Below are 13,589 nucleotides of genomic sequence, written 5' to 3'. Positions count from 1 at the left end.
CCCCCCCCCCCCCCCGCCCCTTCCCTCCCCGCCTGCCCGCCCCGCCGGCCTCTGCTCGCCCTCGCGCGCTCGGAAGGGAGTCGCGAGACGTCGGAGCGGCGGCCACGTAGCGCTGCGGCGGCGGCGGCGGCGGCGGCCGGGACTGAAGAGCGGCCCTCACCAGAGAGCCTGTTGGAGAGTGAAGGGAAAGGAAGCAAAGAGAAGGGAGGGGAGGGGGGAGGGGCCGGCCCGGGGCGGGCGGGCGGTGGTTACTCGAGCGAGCGCCGCGGCGACAGGCCCCCCGCCGCAGGGATGGACCGCGGAGGCGGCGGCGGAGGCGGCGCAGGCGGCCGGCCCGGGTGAGTACGGACGGGCCCCTTCCCGCCCCCACCTCGCCGCCGCCGCTGCCCGCGGCTCGGCCCTTCCCGACAGCACCCCTGCCTCCCCAGTCGCCCCTCCTCCCCCCTCCCCCCCCCGGGATCGGGCCTGGCTCCGGGGGCCGGGTTAACCCTTTCCTGAGGCGGCGGCTGCGCGCACTAGGCCGGAGCGGTCTCCGCCCCGCGGGGAGGCCCCGGGCGCTTCCATGACCGGGGTGTGGGGGGTGGCGTGGGGGGGGGGCGGCGGTTCTCTCCTTCCTACCTCCCCCCCGGAAGCCGGGCTTGGCTCCTATTTGTATGACCAGCTTGCTGCCCCCGAGGCCCGAGGGGGGAGGTGGAGGTTGCATCGGTTGCGGGTGGGCGGGGGAAGGGTTGCACCGGGTCGGCTTGCTAGCATTCTCCTTGCCCTGCAGCTAGTGGTTTGCACCTATCTTTGCCTCCCCCGCCTTGAGGTTGCGCCCAAACTTCTAACCTCCAAGGAGTATCTGCCTGTGCCACTGGGATAGAAAATGCATCCACCGAACACCCCTTCCCCCGACACCAAACTCACCCCAGTGGGTAATACACCCTCTTCTCCTCCAACCTGGCTCTAGGTTGCTAGAATGGAGACTTTGTAGGTAGTGTCACTCTCGGCTGCTTCCCCAACACACCATGTGCACTGTCAAAGGATATCTGGAGTGGATCAGGTGTCTCTGGATTCCTCTGCTTAGAGCAATCTACATACAACCTTCAAATTTCTCTGAATGAGTTATCTAGCAGTGCATGTATTCTTCATGGCAAAGTGCCGAATCTTTTGATCATACAACCACCTTGAATTCCTGGTTCCTGAAAAGCTTTAGTCAAAGAAGAGCCAGTTCGGGGGAGTGGTGGGGTTGTGTAGGTGTGGGATACATGTGCTTTCGGAGTATGCCTTGACGTTTGGAAGATGCCACCCCTCTTCATCCAGTTTCTTAGGGTGCTTCTTGCGAGTGGATTTGTATTTTCCTTAGACCTTCCCCAGAGTCAAGGATCATTGTCATAAAATCTGCCTCATGCTGTCTGTGATGGATTTCTTGAATGCCTCGGCCATACCCTAGTAATGAGAAGATGAGAAAAGATTATTATAGCAATACATAGTATTTCCGTTTGATCTGGAGGCATGTGATGTGTGTTTTTTGGGGAAAATTTCCATTTACGTTTAACATTTGTAGACCAGAGGTAGTGAAGGAATGGGTGATGTTTTGAGGGGGAATATATGTGTATATTTGGGGAAGATGATCAAACCTTTATTGTTCTGGTAATGGCAACTGGCACATGCTTTGTTGACAGTGGTAGATGCACTATGAATGAGGAGGAGCTGTTGCTAAGCTGTGTATAATGATTGGGAGGGATGTTCTAAAGAAAGATCGATTTGTGAATGATGAGTTACAGCACGTCAGCTTTGGCAGTTGAGATGTTCTCATCTTAACTGTGAACTTGTACTTAAGATAGTCTTGTAAGGCTTGGTATAAAATGTTTAAGTATAACTGAATCCCAGTGGTCATGGAAGTATCTCTTTCTAGGAATCATATCAATTGCATAATTTTTTAAGAAGCATCTGTTTTACTTTGTAGCCTTCTGGATAATAAATAAGATGAATTAGATACTTTAAAAAGGTTACATGTTGATTAGCTATTAATTTCACTATGAAAATACAGAAAAAAGATATGTAACAAATCCCTCCAAGAAAAGTTGAAGTTGGAAGTCAAAACAACTTGTGTAGGTATCAGTAGATTGATAAATATGTGAAATCTGCTTCATTTTGAGTATGGTAAGAGCGTGTGACCTATTTTATAATGCCTAACAGGTGTCTGTATCTTGTTGACTTGAAGTTGGTTGCTCCTAATCTGTCAAAAAGAGACTGTCTTTCTTATAGCGGTGTGTTTGGTCTGCTAAGAGTTTTCTACAACTTTATTAAATATAGTTTTAGATTACTTGGGGGCTTTTTGTTTCTGGATGTAACCATTTGAATTATCTCTTGATTATCCATAAATATGAGAATTAATTGCCTATAAATGGTACCAGGTATCAACAATTTTGGCAGATGTGTAAATGAAGAAGGGGAAAATGCTTTTTCAAGATATATTTGCACTAATAGTAAGGGAATTTAGATTTCTTTTGTTTAGAGTCCACCAACACCTAGGAATTGAACATTACTAGTTCAACCAGGAGGTAAAGAGTAAAATCAGATGCCTTTTGGTGAAATGTCATGAACATCAAGAAGAATTTATTAAATTCTCAAATACATTGAATGTTATTATACAAATCATATTAAAAACAGTTCAGATCCCTACTAGTTTACAATTCTAATAATATTGTTCAGTTGAAAGAAGTTCTTAAACTTTGAAGGTCTTAGTATTTTAATCTTAATATCTTTTGGGTTTCTTAAATGTAAGGTTTTGATCATGATTTTAATCAGCTCTTAAAGGCAGGAGATAACGTTTGAATCTTGATTTAACAATCACTTTCACATACCTAAAAATGCTATTTATCCCAATAAATCACTTAATAATTAGCTAATTAATGTAAGATAATAAGGTCAAGTGACATGCTGATGATGCAAATGTCACAGTTTAAAAAACAATTATTTTATAAACATGTTTAAGTGGCTTGGATATCATCAGCTGTATTATGTTCTTAGTTTATGTCACACCTTCAGTTTTACTGATGAAGATAGTTTGAAGCAGTCAAACAATTTCAAAATTTCCAGTATGGTGTTTTTTTGGTTGTTGGCATAGTATAATGACAGCCTGTTGAGAGCATTAAAATCTCAGGGGAGAATGTGCTTCCTTGGTTTAATATTGCAGAACCTCTTCTAGCCATCCACTTACCTAGTTAAACACCCACACACCAGAGAGCAGCTGATCATATAACATGTATGACTGTGAGAACAGTAGTTTCTTTGCCAGGTTTAGAGCTTGGAAACTGGAAAACAATTGCATAGCAGTGAAACTCTTGAGATAGTAGTGGTGCCAGCAGCTCACTCTCATTAATACAAACAGCTTGCCTTAGTTTCTTTGACACTCTCTTCTTCAGACACCCTTCCCTTAGGAGGTTTCAGATCAGCAGCTCCTACTCAGAGAAACAACACCTACTTTCTGCAAATTGTGGTCTCAGATCTGATTTAGTGAAGCACAAGATTGTTTCCATTTTGCTCTCTGAGTTTTGGAAGTAGTATGGTAAGAAAATACTTTTCAACTCTATGGAAAAAAAGTAATGTTTTTGTAACTTTTTGAAGCATGGTGTAGTAAGCTGCAAGAAATTGATTATCAATTTTGAAGGTTGTTTTTTTTATAATTTAGTGCAAGAAATCTGGATAGACCCTTAGTTTCATTTCCTCTGTTCTAAAAAGTCAGTTGAGTTACTGCCAAAAAGAATACTACATTTTCTCATATTTGAGAATGATTCTAAGGAAGGGGGGACTGCTTTGCATTTCCTCACAGAGATTGAATATCTTGTGTTAACCACTTAAGATGAATTTTTTGTCAGCTGTCAGATCATACTAGATATAATTCAGCATTTGAGTTTTGTTCTGGTAGAGAGGTTAGTGAAAAATCTTTCGTGGACAGGAGGATGAGACTTTTTAGCTGAAGGAAGCAAGTGATCTAGTGGGATGGAACTCCAATTTATTTTGGCTCACTAACAGGCAGTAAATTTACAGGTTAAAAGCCTATGATCCACATACCTCCTTTATGCAGATTTGGGACACAAAAAGTTGCAAATATTTGACTTGGAGCATAACTGAATCTTGCAGGTGCTTTTTGGAACTTTGATTTGTTGCTCCATGGCTGCCTGATCTTGGTGGAGACAATAAAACTCTGCTCCAAATTCTACAGTGTTACCCACAGGCAGTGCTTGTTTAAGCCTATTCAGAGCTTATTGGTGAAAGGGGTGTTTTAGGACATTAACATGTCTCAATGAGTTCTGTGTCCAGAGCTGAATCACGTGGAAAGCCTTGTGTAAATTTTCGTGGTTAATGCAGGCAGTAGAGTGCTTAGTGGAATCAGTAGAGATATCAGACACTTACTTTACAGTTAATCTGATTTTTGATATAGGATTGCTTATATCAGTCTTTTCGTTTTTAAAAATACTTATGACATTATGCTGTTATTGAACTGCTATTGCTGACAGAGATTTCTTAGCATAAACTCCTGTTTCCAAAATATAGAATGGAATACCTTAGCCTTTTTACTTTCACATGGAGAAGATGGGGAAAAGCATCTGTCATATTCTAACAACTCTCCCTCAAGTTAGCTCTGTGGGTAATATATTTGTTTTCCTAACTTTTATTTCTAACCAGGAATGCAATTTTATGGTAAAATTTGGTATCAAATTTATTTTTTCTCTTGTGGTTCAAGAGCCACTATGCAGTAGATTGAAAATTGAATCACACGAAGCACACGAATTGAAGCACACGAAGTTTTATTTCATGAAATAGCTTTTAAAGCAGGATTTCTGTAGGATTGAATTATTTTATCATTGTGTATTTTTTATCATGATTAATGTCATTAAAACCACAAAAGTTCCTAGAGACTTCTTTTTGTGATAGTATAGACTCATAATTAATGCATTTGGTTTCTTTGCAGTGGGGTCTACTCTTCCTTTGTTATTGGAACTGCCTAGAATTTTTTAAACTAGTTACCTTAGTGCATGATAAACAGTGGTCTTTACTACAGTGCTTTCCCTTTCAACTTAACTTTAATAGAGTGCCTTCCAAAACTTTAAGCAAGATCAAAATATAGAACAGAAATATTATACTGTGTACTCTGTGGGTCCAGGGTAATTCAATTCAGTGAACACTTATTAAGTGCCTACTATTTGTAAGAACACCGTACTAGGCCCTGGGGAAATGAATATGAAATAAGACACAGGTTCTTCTCTAAAAGACTTTACATTTTCAAAGAAGGAAGGAAGAAAACACACAATTATCTGCTGTGTGCCGGACACAGTGCTAAGTACTTTCTAGATATTATTTCATTTTATATTCATAGCAACCCTGTGAGGTTGATGGTATTACAAACCCTATTTAACAGTTAACCAGCAGACAGAGGTTAAATTGAATTGCCCAGTATCACACAGCTAGTAAGTTTCTATGGCTGGATTTGTTCTTATGTAGGAGAGATGAAGCTTAGGCATAATTGTAATATGCAAAATTACAAAATGTTTAGTACAAAGGAGATAGCCAAAAGATTATGGGAAATTGAAGAGAGCCTTTTATTTTACTTGGGAACCCAAAGGGTTTTATAAACTATATAGATGATTGAATTACATGTTTTTAAAAAATGCATTTTATTGAGTAATTCTAAACTTTTATACTATATGGTTTGTCCCTACTTTTTATTCCTTTTCTTTGCTGCACAAAGTTCAAGTGAATTTGTTCCTTTTTTGTTTTGTTTAGTTTTGTTTTCTTTTGGCTAGGCAATAGGGTTAAGTGACTTGGCCCAGGGTCACACAGCTAGTATGTGTTACATATCTGAGGCTGTATTTGAACTCAGGTCCTCCTGATGTCAGGGCCGGTGCTGTATCCACTGCTCCACCTAGCTGTCCCTGAATTTGCTACTTTTGACTTCTAAGTTTTCAGACACCAGTAAAAAATTGTGAAAAGGGATCACTTGGAAGAAAGATTTAGTAATAGAATAGTTATTTGCATAGCATAGTTTTTTCAAGTATAATGAGAGTGGTGTCATAAGTTTGACTTAACTTGGGTTTCTTGGAGGTTGTAGTGGGATTCCTTTGTCTATTAATAGGTATAGAACTACAGGTTTTAGGTCTCTCTGTGTGTGAGTAGGGGTGGTGGGGAGGAGAATAAGACCATAAATTTGAATACATGGTGGCAATCATCATCAGATTCTCCTTTGGACCTTATTGGAACTGTTCTCTTTGCCTTATCACAATCATTTAAGTACATTTTAGCATGTAGTTCAGTTTGACAAGCATTTATTAAGCACCTGCTATGTGCCAAACACTCTGCTTGGCTACTGAGGTTACAAAGACAAAAAGGAAAAATGGTCTTTGCCTTAAAGGACCTTAGAGTAGTGTGCACATTAACTGGAACAAAGTAAAATAATTATTGGCTCTTACTACTTTTTATGTCTAAGTCTAGCTTTGATATATCTCTAGATTTTCTTTGGGGTTTAAATCAGACAAATTTCCCAGCCATTGAAGCATATTTATCTCTTATCTGTTGGATACAATTTTTAACCTTTCGTGACATATGGCATGTGCAAGGCTGAGTGGTAGTATTTTATTTCCATTTGGGAATTTCTAATGCCTGAAAAATTCTACTTCTCTGTGTATTGCTATATTTCTCAGAGTTCATTATTCTTTTCTTGGAGACAAGATTTCCAGGCCCATTGGAAGTAGGGGGAAAAATCTCTAAAACATTGTTTTGGGGTGGATCTTTTACAGTCTGATGAAGATGTGAATCTTACCGGCTCACTTGAACTTCTCTAACAGTGGTTTTCGTATACTCTTAAATGAAAAAGTGAGTTTCATCAGTAAAAATTACCTTTTCCCAATCTTTGGTGTTTTAGTTTTTCTCTTGTCCATGACAAGCTTTTTTTCTTTATAGCAATGGCTGACATATTTTTTTTTAACTGGTTTTCCCACTGTTCTTCCAGTTTCAAGAAGCCCACATCACATTGTAGAGTAGCAGTTAGGAGACTGGTCTGAGGATCTCTGGGAAACCCTGAGGCCATTTTGCTTTGTTTTGTTTTGTTTTTTAAATCTTTGAGGTCAAAACTATTTTTATTATAATACTAAAGTTATTTGCCTTTTTCACTCGCATTCTTTCACAAGAATGCAGTGGAGTTTTCCAAAGGCTATATGACCTGTGAACTGAAGATTTAGCTGCAGACATGAAGACTGAGTTAATGTCTTTTTACAGAATTGTATTTTTTTGCCTTAGAAATAACAAATCGATAGATGTGGCTGGATTTACTGTTTTGCTTGTATTTGTCCAATATCAGCACCAACTAACCATCCAAGAAGAATTTCTTTCATGGCAATGCCTGATAGAAAACACATGTGGTCTTGAAATATTTAAAATGTTGAATAGTTTTTATAAATCTTTAGGTTTATCCTGGAACAATTGTATTGACATTTGCACTGATGGTGCAAAAGTGTTGGTGGGTAACACTGCTGATGTCCTCGCACAAATCAAGGCAGTGGTGCCAAACTGTACCAGTGGTCATTGTATTCTTCGTTGCCACTCACTCCAAGTTTAAAAAAAAATGCCAGTTTTACTTAAGAATATCCTTAATGAAGCAATAAAAATGACTAATTTTATTAAATCTCAACTTTTGAGTACCCATGTTTTTCGTATTTTATGTGACAAAATGAGAAATATGAATAAGTCTACTGCATTCTAAAGTAACACGTCTCAAGGAAAAGCAGTTGCACCATTGTATGAACTGTAAGCTAAACTAGCTACTTTTTCCATGGAACAACATTTTTACTTAAAGGAATGATTGATTTGGCAGACATTTTCTCAACTGACCCAGAATTTCAAGGAAAACAACTGGCAGTATTTGTTGCCAGTGATAAAATTTGAACTTTAAAGTGAAAATTAGATTCTGGAAAACTTGTATTTGCTAGCATGAGTTTAGCAGTCCAATATGTAAAGACTTTCCTGATGACAGTAGTAGTGATATTAATGAATGTGATTTTTTTGGATATTGTATCATGACATCTGTCCACATTCAGAAGATCTGTATAATTCACTGAACTAATATTTTCAAAATGACCAATGCATAGTATTACAACAATATGCATGATTAAAAGATTGATTCAAAGTGCAAGATAGGTCAGTGGATGTTAACGTAACAGTACAAAAATCTTATTGATTTGGTTTCATATTCCACATTGCAACTTTAAGAAACTATCACTTTTTGAGTTTTGGTGTAGTATCAGAGAGGACTATCCATATTATATGAAAAGGATATTAAAATACTCCATTTCCCAACTGCATGTCTTTGTGAGGGAGGATTTTCTTCAAATATTTCAACCAGTCAGTTAACTCCAGTGTTAAGTACCTATCACATGCCAGGCACTGTGGTAAGTGCTAGGGATAAAAAGAAAAACAAAGAAAAGTTCCTGCTGTCGAGGAGTTCACAGTCTAAGGGGGGAGACAACATACAAACAAATGTATAAACAAGATGGTTTCGGGATAAATTGAGGGTAGTCTAAGTCGGAAGGCACAAAGATTAAGAAGGATTGGGAAAAGCTTTTTGCCGAAGGTAGGACTTTAGCTGAGATTTGAAGGAGGCCAGGGAAGCTAGGAAGTGGAGATTAGGAGGGAAAGAGTTCCAGGCATGACGGACAGCCAGAGAAAATGATTAGAATCAGAGATGGAGTGTTGTGTTTGAAGAATAGTTAGGAGGCCAGTGTCCCTGGATCACAGAGTTATGTGGAGAGTTGTAAATGTATGAAAACTGGAAAAGGTAGGAAGGAGCTAGGCTATGAAGGGCTTTGACAACTAAACAGAGGATTTTATATTTGATCCCAGTAGGGGAGCCACTGGAGTTTATTTGGTAGACCTGCACTTTAGGAAGATCAATTTGACAACCAAACCAACATCTCAACAGATTGACTGCAGAAGCAGATTTGAGAATCCAGCTGTCTTCTAGTGAGCTCAATATTAAAGAGATTTGCAAAAATGTAAAATACATTGCTATTCTTTGCACTAAACTTTTTTATTTTGGAAAAAAAATTTCATGAAATAGGCTTATATTATCAATTTTAATTTCTAATATGGTAAGATATCAATAGTTATAACCCATATCATTAAAACTCTTAGGGGCTTCTATAATTTTAAAGATTGTGAAAAGGTCTTGAGACCAAAAAGTTTGAGAATTGCTCATTGCTGTAGAGGAATCAACAACCCCCTAGCTGTCGGGTCTCTCTTGTTTCTTTTCTGAAGATTAATTAGGCTGTTTTGCAAGTTCTTTTTGCATTTTTCACTTTTGACTACACTTTGATGGGACTGATTGTAATTCATTGTGAGCTTGAATGATCATTCAGTCAAATGATTTCCCAACACCAGTGTCTCTGCAGTATCACTAATAGTCATTGAAGTATATTCTTTCAAGAGCTACAACTTTTGCATGTTTCCTTGGAGACATAGCTGTTCTTTAAAAACTACGGAACTTAAAACACAAGAAAGCAGTACAACATGTATATAGCATGAAACCCATCACTCAACTGACAACTAACTAAAGATGGGGAAGCCAGATCAATATGGTTTCACCTCGTCAAAGTGAGTAGTAGTATACCTGCATGACCATTACTGTCTCAAAATGAAATCATATCAAAATTATTGCTTGTCCCAAATAACTTACACACAACTTTATATTCTGGGGAGAAACCACATGAAGACAAATAAGTACAAAATAAAATAATTTTGGGGAGTAGGAACACTAATAACTGGGAAAGACTTCTTGTAGGAATTTGTCTTGGAACTGAGCCCTGAGGGGATGGGGAAAGTAAAGGGAGTAAACATGTATATAGTACCTACTACGTGCCAGGTACTATTCTAAGTTTTTTTTTTTTTTAATGCAAATGTCTCATTTATTCCACATGACAGCTCTGTGTAGTAGGTGCTATGGTTAACTCCATTAATTTACAATTGAAGAAACTGAGGCAAACAGAGGTTAAGTGACTTAACTTGCTTGGTGTCACACAACTAATAAGTGTCAGAGGCTGCTTCTGAAAACAGGTCTACCATTCTAACAATTGCATCACCAACTGCCTCTGATGGGATGGAAGGGTTTAAAGAGGTGGAGGTGAGGATGGAGAACATTGACAATGTATAGATTTAAGGTTGAGTAGGTCCATACAGGTCATTGAGTCACAATTCCCTTATTTTATAGATGAGGAAACTGAAATTCACGTTGTCACATGAGTAGTGCCAGAGCCAAAATTCAAACCCAGTTTCTGTGACTCCAAATCTTGTGCTCTTTCCAATGCACTATTCTGAGTAAATATTGCCTTCTAGGCAACCACTTAAATGTAATTTTTTTCTTAAAGTACCAGTCTAGGAGGCATCTTATGGAATGCTATGAGGTCAGTAGTAATTTCAGTATTAACTTTGTTAGCTTTGGTATATAAAGTTATTTTTAAGTTATTTAGAGAATTACTGTGTAAGCATTTATTAAACACCTACTATGTACTAAGTGCTGGTGATGTAAAGACAGGCAAAAGACAATTCCTGCTCTCAGTTGCCAACAAAATATATTCATTTCCTCTCTCTCTCATTCTCTCTCTCTCTCTTTCTCTCTCTCACACACGCGTGAGCGGGCACGCACACACACACACTCACTCACATGTATAGCAGCCAGGTGGTACAATGGATAAAGGGCCAGACCTGGAATCAGAAAGACTCATCTTCCTGAGTTCAAATGTGGCCTCAGACACTTATTAGCTGTGACCCTGGGCAAGTCACTTAATCTTGTTTGCCTTACTTTCCGAATCAGTAAAATGAGCTGAAGAAGGAAATGGCAAACCACTCCGGTATCTTTGCCAAGAAAACCCCAACTAGAGTCAAGAAAAGTCTGAAACAACTGAATGACTCTGTATGATAAATTGGAGAAAATCAACAGAAGGGAGGCACTGGCATTAAGGGGGATTATTTTAGAAGGTGTGATTTTAGCTGGGACTTGAAGTCAGAGAATCCTGGAGGCAGAGATAGTAAGTAGAGAATTCCAAGCATGGCAGGACAGCCACTGAAAATGCCTTGAATTAGAAGGATGGAGTGACTTGTGCAATGAACAGCAAGGCCAGTATGACCGGATCTCAGGCTAGATAAGTAAGGTGTAAGAAGACTGAAAGCATGAAGGGTTCTGGTATGAAAGTCTTCGAACTCTAAATAGAAGATTTTATATTTTATTTTGAAGGTAGTAGGGAGTAAAGGCTTAAACCAGATGACTTTATAAGTAGTAAGGTTTAGAGTGTGCCACTCTGGCTTTATTTTAGTTTAAGTCTTGGTAGACTAGAACTTATTCTTTTACAAGCTGTTTATGGTTCTCTGGTGGTTATAGCCAAATATTCTTGGAATACAGCTGTTATCTAGAAGGTTAACCACAAAGGGAAAAAGTAATGGTCTATAACACACAGCAAAGACTTAGGGATATAATAATGTTAAAATCAGATGAAAAACCATCTGCTTTTATAATTCTGCTGTTTTGTAAAATTCTGATGTTCCAAACGTTTTGTTAAAGGCAAAAAACTAGGTTATTCTGTATGAAGTACATTTAAATCTTAGGTAATGTAGCATTTCTTTAAAACTTAATATTGAAAATGAGAATGGGTTCAAATTACATTTGAAAAATATGTTCATGTTAGAGAGAAAATATGACCTCATTTGAAATGACTCTGATTCATGGCTCATTTCTTCCCATCATCTTGAGGTAGAGGAAATATTTAAACTTATTCTCTGTGACTTATGAACCTCAAACTTAACAAAAACCTGATTTTAGATAGCAAGTCAACTCTATTGTCTAGGCTGTGTCTTTCTGAAAGTTGGTGATCCTCTGCTGTTTAATTGATGCATTTTTGTTTAAGATATCATGAAATAGTAATTGCGTGAGATTAGTGAATATTTCAAAATTGGATTTAAAAGTAATACAATACAAATTCTTTTAGCCCAGAAAGAAGCTGGTTTAAACATAAACAATAGTTTATTTTGGAAGAGAGATAACTGAAGGGAAACCTTGGAAAGACTCAGTGAAAGAGTTGGACTACCAATTATCTGTGCTAAAATCAAACTCTGGACAAGAATATAGGGCCTGGTTGTAAACACAGGGCACATTTCTCGGTGTATTTGATCAAAAAAGAGAGCTCTGTGGATCCTGGCTTGCCAGAAAGGTATATAACCTGTTATTTCCGAAGATCAGTCTACTGATTTTCAAACTTTAGTTACATGTGAAGCCATTTTCTTTACATTTAACTTTTTAAATAAGAGTTATTGATGAATTAAACCATTTGGTCTTTATCAGGGGAAAAAGTTAATTATCCCTTTCTCACAAAACTCAAGCCATCAGTTGTGGAAAGATAGTCACAGTAATGCTCTGTGGAGTTGTGAGTTGATCCCAACCATTTTGGAAAACTGTTGGGAGTTATGTTAAGAAAACTGACTAAACTGTACATACCCTTTGACCCAGAGATTCCGCTGCTAGGCTTACGCTCCAGAGGCCAGAGGGGGGGGGCGTGATTTAAAAAAAAGAGCCTGATAAATACCAAAATATTTATGGCTGCACTTTTTGTAATATTTTAAAACTGGAGACAAAGTGGATGTCCTTCAACTGGCAATAGCTAAACATGTTTTGGTACATGAATGTAATGAACTATTACTGCAGTTTAAGACCTGATGAATTTGATGAATACAGAGAAGCATGGAAAGAAGCAAAGTGAAGTAAGCAGAACCAGGAAAAAAAAATGTATGTAGGTGTGTATATACTTATAATGATTACTACATTGTAAATGGAACAGCATCAATACAATAGCTGAAATAAAATGCTGTGAAATTATAATGACCAAACTTGATCAAGAAGAAGAGATATGAGAATGCATCTTCCTGCCTTCTTTGCAGAGGTGAGGGAGACCATAGGTGTGGAACATTATGTAATGGTAAGACTTTTTCAATGAGTTTGTTAGTTTTCCTAAACTGTTTTTTTACTTCTATTTTTATTATTTGTTTTAAGAGATGGCACTATGAAAAAAGAGGACGTGTGTGTATACGTGTATATTTTTTGTATACGCACATTCACATATTTGTATATATATATTTAGATGTAAAAACAAGATATCAATAAAATAAAACTTTTCAGTAAATTCTGAGTTTTTTTTAATATTCTCCTAAAATTAGTGAAATGCTGGCCTTTAGAAGTCAAAAGATTGTGCATTGTTCATGTTGAGCAAGGGCTGAAGGCTGCCTCTTTTGAAACAGAGCAAAAGCTTCAAACAATGGCAAGTCCTGTTAGCTATATTTTTAGATGCAAAGGACAAACTTTATTTTGTGTGAAAGGATTCTATTAGTCTTCTCAACTATACTAGTATGCCATTTCAATAGTGTCATGTTTGAATATAAAGAAAAAACTATGCTATAATATTCTAAAGTGCTTTAAAAGATCAGTGATAACATTGGTGTGGGTTTCCCATACCCCACCTTATTAAATGGTCTCATAATTTGCTGTGGCCAAAGAAATTCATCCTGCAGTG

The 13,589-nt window shown here is 38.2% G+C and overlaps 1 protein-coding gene across 2 annotated transcripts in view; it reads left to right on the top strand.

Moving 5' to 3' along the window:
- The first annotated feature begins 277 nt into the window (after positions 1-277).
- Positions 278-13,589, top strand: part of ZNF652 (zinc finger protein 652) — a 100,129-nt gene continuing 86,817 nt past the window's right edge. Inside the window, exon 1 of one of the 2 annotated variants that reach the window (XM_027872736.1) lies at positions 278-338. The gene's annotated coding sequence lies outside the window, so the exon portion shown is untranslated. The remainder of the gene's footprint in view (positions 339-13,589) is intronic. The other variant, XM_027872739.1, reaches the window with a different exon arrangement.

This window comes from Vombatus ursinus, unplaced genomic scaffold, assembly GCF_900497805.2.
Source record: "Vombatus ursinus unplaced genomic scaffold, bare-nosed wombat genome assembly UNPS02014801.1, whole genome shotgun sequence".
Lineage (NCBI taxonomy): Eukaryota > Metazoa > Chordata > Mammalia > Diprotodontia > Vombatidae > Vombatus > Vombatus ursinus.
Note: the sequence above shows the minus strand (reverse complement) of the source record. Positions and strands in the feature narration are given on the sequence as shown.